The 6,000-nt window shown below is 33.6% G+C and overlaps 1 long non-coding RNA gene across 1 annotated transcript in view; it reads right to left on the reverse strand.

Annotated features, from left to right (window-relative positions):
* LOC122818791 (uncharacterized) overlaps positions 1-5,626 on the reverse strand; it is a 30,461-nt gene extending 24,835 nt beyond the window's left edge. The window contains exon 1 of the long non-coding RNA XR_007763579.1: positions 5,438-5,626. This is a non-coding gene — a long non-coding RNA (uncharacterized LOC122818791). The remainder of the gene's footprint in view (positions 1-5,437) is intronic.
* Positions 5,627-6,000: the final 374 nt, after the last annotated feature.

The following is a 6,000-nucleotide window of genomic DNA, read 5'->3' on the forward strand; positions in this document are numbered from 1 at the left end:
TTAACTCAGCAACCAATAATTTTATGATGATAGATCAATTAAATATTATCATTTTTAGAGCCCCACCTTATAAAAGTTCAGTGACGGTCAGATAGAAAGGTTTCATTCCACTCTTTCTGAAATAAAGCGATTCATTAAAACAAATTTACAATACTTTTGAAGAACTATTAAATAGAGCCGTTTAAGAATATAATTACACAATCCACTCCGTCACGACCATTATAAATATTTTTTGGAAGAAACGTTACTACTGATCCAGAACAATATGAAAAAAGGAGACGCGATAATATAGAAAACCTCAAACAAAAACAAAAAATTGAACTCGAAAACCACAATAAAAATAGAAAAGAAATAAAAACTTATTTACCAGGGCAAGACATTTTTGTTAAACAAAATACAAGATTAGGATCAAAACTATCTCCACGCTTTAAAAAAGAAATTGTCAAAGAAAATAGAAATACAACCATACTTACTGAAGCGGGAAGGATTGTTCACAAAAGTAATATTAAAGGACATTAGGTCCGACACTTCGTAGGGAAATTTTTTGTCCATCTTTGTTATTACAGGATGCTGCTCCTAACAATATTATTACCATTGGTAACCGCGACCACCGACATAACAAACTATACTGACGATCATACCATAACAATCTACAAAGGAATAGGGAAACTACAAATATCATCAATAAAACGTATCCATTTAATTAATCTAAGCCACCTCGAAAATGAATTACTTCAAACAAGGGAACACACACAAACCAGATTAAAAAATAGCTATCACTACCATACTCTAACACACGAAATAATACAATCACTCACAGCACTTAGTACACTTACAATAGAACCACAAAAATGCCAAACCAGATCAATAAATATGATCGGCTCAGACTGGAAATACATCGCAGGTAGTCCAGATCATGAAGATTTAGTAATGATAGAAGAAAGTTTAAACAACCTAGCAATAAATAACAATGAACAAATAATAATTAATAACCAACTTCAGGACAGAATTAATAACTTAACCACAATTTCGAACATGTTAGCAAACACTATTCAGAATGACAATCGTTTTAGTAATGAAATTGCACCAAATTTACAAAATCAAGTTAGACTAATAAAAGAAGAAATAGAAAACATTAAATTCGCAATACAATGGGCAAAAATTAAGGTAATAATTACCATATTATTAAATGAATTCGAGTTAATTGAAATAAACAAGATATTCCAAAAAAAATAATATCTCCTCCTTTTCCGTTGAAGAAATATTAGAATTTGTTGATGTGTCTGTCTTACAAAATAAAACAACTATTATTTACATGATCGAAATTCCCGAACTTGAACCATGCAACTACGAAAATCTTGTAATTAAACCTGTTATTAAGAACCAATCAGTAGTACATTTAGTTATCAACGAAATTCTTGTATCAAACAATAAAATATTATCCTTACCCAAAAATTGTAAAGCATGCAACCTCATAAAAATTTTTAAGCAAGAAAACACAATAGACCTAAGAGAATCGAAATGTATTTCTAAATTAGTTCAGGGAAAGGAATCGCTGTGTGGCTATAGTAACTCGGACCACATAGAGCCAATAAAGGAACTAGACGAAGGCGTAATACTTTTCAACGAATTTGACGGAAATGTAATAGCAGACAACATTACTCGCAACCTTAAAGGCACCTTCATAATTCATTTTTTCAACGATACCATAAATATAAACTGAAAGAACTACACAAATAAGGAAAAAACAATAACAAGATCTGAAATACCACGAATCAAGATAACACCAATAGAAGCCGAGTGTCCACAAATTCTGTCACCTACAAATAGACACCTACAAATATTAGAAAGCGATACGACTCTAAACCGAATCACAATTATCACTTTAGCATGTGTCATTGTTCTTGTTTTAATCAAATTTAAAACCTGTTTCCAAAGAAGAGAAAAAGTAAACTTACAAGTTCAGGAAACACTTCCAAAAGTTCTAAGTAACAAGACCACCATATCAACCACTAAAACAATAGTACCTAAATTCAATAACATTTCATATTTCTGACTTCTCTTGAGGATAAGAGTTAACAGGAGGGAGAGTTAACAACAGCAATATTTCCGCATATTTTTCTCCGGAAATATTGCAACATTGTCAAGCACAAAGTTGCAGCCCAAGTTCAATAACATAAAGTTCAATAACATAAACACGAGCATCCGGTCAGCCGCAACTAAGTACGGAATACGAATTCTGCAGACCCTGCAGATTCTTCAACCAAGCTATGTAGAGTAGGGCTAGTTCCGATTTGTATCTCGAATAAATAAGACATCTTAATCCAATTTTTGAAGTTTTAATTATTTGGAAATTAACTTATATATTTATTGAACCAAAATGAAATGTCATATGAAAGTAGTTCAGGTAGATACACATCTGTTTTGTAGAAAGTGTATTAACTTAGTATATCGTATATTACATTTTCGTCAAAGAAGTTGATATCAGAACTTTTGTTTGTTGAAGGTGCGATCGTCACTATATTTTTAGCTCCTTAAGAGGTGTTTTTGTTTGATATCAGATGTTTTTGTTTTGTATTCAAACAAATCATTTTAGAAAGGCGTACACATTTCAAAAAACCTTTACTGGTGTACAAAATTTAGCTACACCCAAAAAAAATAGTATCAATATGCCAATGTAATATTATTGAGTGTCATTTTTGAAAATATCATTTTGACATTTTTTGGTGTCAAAAAGACACTACGGATTGGCATTTTTCAGTAAGAATTTGTGGTCACATTGACACTATTTCGTAGTAAAAAGGCAATTTCTAGGGTCAACTTCGTACGAATTATTGATTTTACATCCATAACAAAAATAATTTCTTTTAATTTATTTAGTAAAAATTTGGTTTTTTTTATTGTAGTTATATGTGTATTTTATAATATTTTTAATTTTATAAATTTTCTGCCGTCGACCAGGTGTACGTGGATACGCGATTTAAATTTATACAATCCTTGGAGTCTAAAGAAGAGACTTTTGTATATTATTTTGTTTTATTGTGCAAAATACAACTGTCAATATGTACTTACCCAAATCCATGTAGCAGCAAACGAACCAGGTAGATTTGGTGTACATCGTTCGTCCACATTAGTTTCTTTAATTTATTTTTAATTTAATTTAATTTAAGCAGCTTCTGCGTAGAATCATTGTCCTCCATAACAAACCTAAATGATACAAAAAAAATAGTGCATTAAAAAATTGAAAGCGATGTTACCGTCAGTGCTTACATGCTTATGTGCAGTATGTGCTTTTTAAACTTTTTTTTAATTGCACACTCACATTCAAAATACGAGTATGGGTCTATATTATATTGCATCTATATTATATTTTTATGAATTTATTACCTTATTCAATAAGCACTAGCGCCTTGCACTAAAATTTTTGTCGTCTTCTACACAATATTAAGCTCACAATGATTTATCGATAACTATTGCTTGCACGATCGGCGCATTTAATATTTTAAAAATAGAAAGACCATTATTGGTATCGAAGAGACCCTGGATTTGCTTAATCTAGGATCAAATTGATCCCAGGTGGTATACTAGATTCGTGGGAAAATATGTAACAGGTAAAAGGAGGCGTTTCCGACCCCATAAAGTATATATATTATTGATCAGGATCACTAGCCGAGTCCATCTAGTCATATCTGTCTGAGATCTCAAAAACTATAAGCTAGAACCGTAGGACCTCGCATGAAAGTTTGTTTCAGCTGGGTGCCACGCCCACTCTAACGCCCACAATCCGAGAAAATCTGTAGCGCCTACAGTCTTTATGATAGAACAAATGAAATGCATTTGTCTCATCAATACCTATCGATTGACAATAAAATGTGCCACGCCCACTAACCGCCCAAAACTGTGGTGCCCACAATTGTCATTCCAGAAAATTTTGTTTTGCTAGAATGTATTTGTCTCATCAATACCTATTGATTGACCCAAAAAAAATTTGACACGCCAATAAACCGCCCAAAACTTTGGTGGCCACAGTTGTCATAATAGAAATTTTTTTTTGCTAAAATGTATTTGTCTCATTAAAATCTTTCGATTGACCTAAAAAAATATTTGCCACTCCTACTCTAACGCCCCCAAACGGGTAAAACGCTTAAAACTGTTGGCTGCCCACATAACATATACCAAAATAGCTGGTAGGTGGCATTTTAGAATATTTTTTTGCTGCTCAATAATATCCCAATTTTTATTTTTCTCTCTCAGGCTGAGTAACGGGTATCTGTATGTATGCATTCATTTATGTATGTGTGTAATTAGTTGCAGGCCGAGCTGCGCGACAAGAGAAAAGCGCTGCCGGCACTAAGAGAGGGCAGAGAGCGCGGCTAACTTAATAATTAAAACTTTAAATAAACAATTTGTTTTTTCTGTCTTCCCGTCTATTTCTTTAATAACCTCAATACCAATTTCAGTAATGTTTCGAATTACGATTACGATTAGTGTATTTGACACCTATAGATTGTCCTATTTGTTGGAATTTGGTTGAGTTGTATTTTTGCCTTCTTAAAGTTATTTACAATGTGATTTTTAAAGCTTAGCTTTTCATCATATGTTACACCTAGATATTTAAGGTTGCTACTTATCTTTATTTTACTGGAGGTGTTTATTAAAATCTTACGTTGAAATGAACGTGCGTTCGGCTAAATACCACATGCTCTTTGACCTTTAAGAAGGAACCTTCACTCTTTAGTGGACTTAATTTTAAACGCCTGGCTCCTGAGGATAATAGAAGAATAATATCGTATGCATATATCAATGGCTGAATGCAAGCGGTCGATGTTGAGTTTGCTCTTCTCTGAAAATCAGGTGTATCGGCTAAATAAATGTTGTATAATATAGGAGCTAAAATAGAGCCCTGTGGAACCCCTGCTGTTATTTTTTTTGTATTATTGAGCGTTCTGTGCCATCAGGGCTGCAGACGAAAAATGATCTCTGGGTATGATAGCTGTTAATTATGCGTGTAGTGTTTGAAGGAATATTAAAAATTTGAGACATCTTGTAAATTAGACCGTTTGTCTAAACAGGGTTAAGACCTTTTCAAAATCTATGACACACGCTATTGTGGCTCGTTTTTGGGAGAGATTTTTAAAAATAACTGCTAGAGAATAGCTAACTGAGATATTTTCCCTAAACCCAAACTGGTATGGTTTAAGAATATGATTTGCGTCAATATGTTTTTTTATTTGGAAAAACAACATCTTCTCAAAGAGCTGGGTTATAGCCGAGTGGATGGTTATTGGTCTATAAGCTTGGAGACTTTCAGGCTTTGCTTTGTTTTTGGGTATTGGTATTACCCGACCACTTTCCCAGCTAGTGGAAAAGTATCCAATATTGTGACACTGGGTAAATAGTTTACTTAGGTGACAAAGGACAAGTACGAGTATATTACATTTCTTTAAAAGAAAATTGGTAGGGCCATCTGGTCCTAGCGCCTTATCCCATTGCTGTTTATAATACAGTCTAGTAGTTGTCTGGCATTTGTGAGCCCTAGTTGATCGGCTTCTCTCCAGTTACCATCTGCACTTTGTTTTTGGTTTTCTGATGAGATGTTGTCATTTAGTTTTTGTATTTGTTCGAAAGACCAGGCAAAGAGTGTATGTACGTCAGGTGTTGGAAAATCAAAATTGTTTTTTCGACAGCAGTGAGATGGATGTCATGGCTTAAGTGTTCTATTGCTAATCCTGTGTTTGCTAAGGACGTTAAGCTAATGTTTTCGGGTTTAATGTTAAATTCGATCCAGTACCTAAGTTGGCGGGCAGTTCAGTTAAGCATATGAAGTAATCAATGGATGATATGGTTGCCTTAAGAGCCTGTTATAAAGTATTCTACCGTTTGCGTTGAAGTGGAAGGGACTGTATGTTGGGACATGCCAGGATTGGTGCTTGGCTTTCAGATCACATCCTATTATTATGTGGCTATTGGGAGATTGAATTGAAATGGAATCTACTATGC

Source organism: Drosophila biarmipes, chromosome 2L (assembly GCF_025231255.1).
Source record: "Drosophila biarmipes strain raj3 chromosome 2L, RU_DBia_V1.1, whole genome shotgun sequence".
Lineage (NCBI taxonomy): Eukaryota > Metazoa > Arthropoda > Insecta > Diptera > Drosophilidae > Drosophila > Drosophila biarmipes.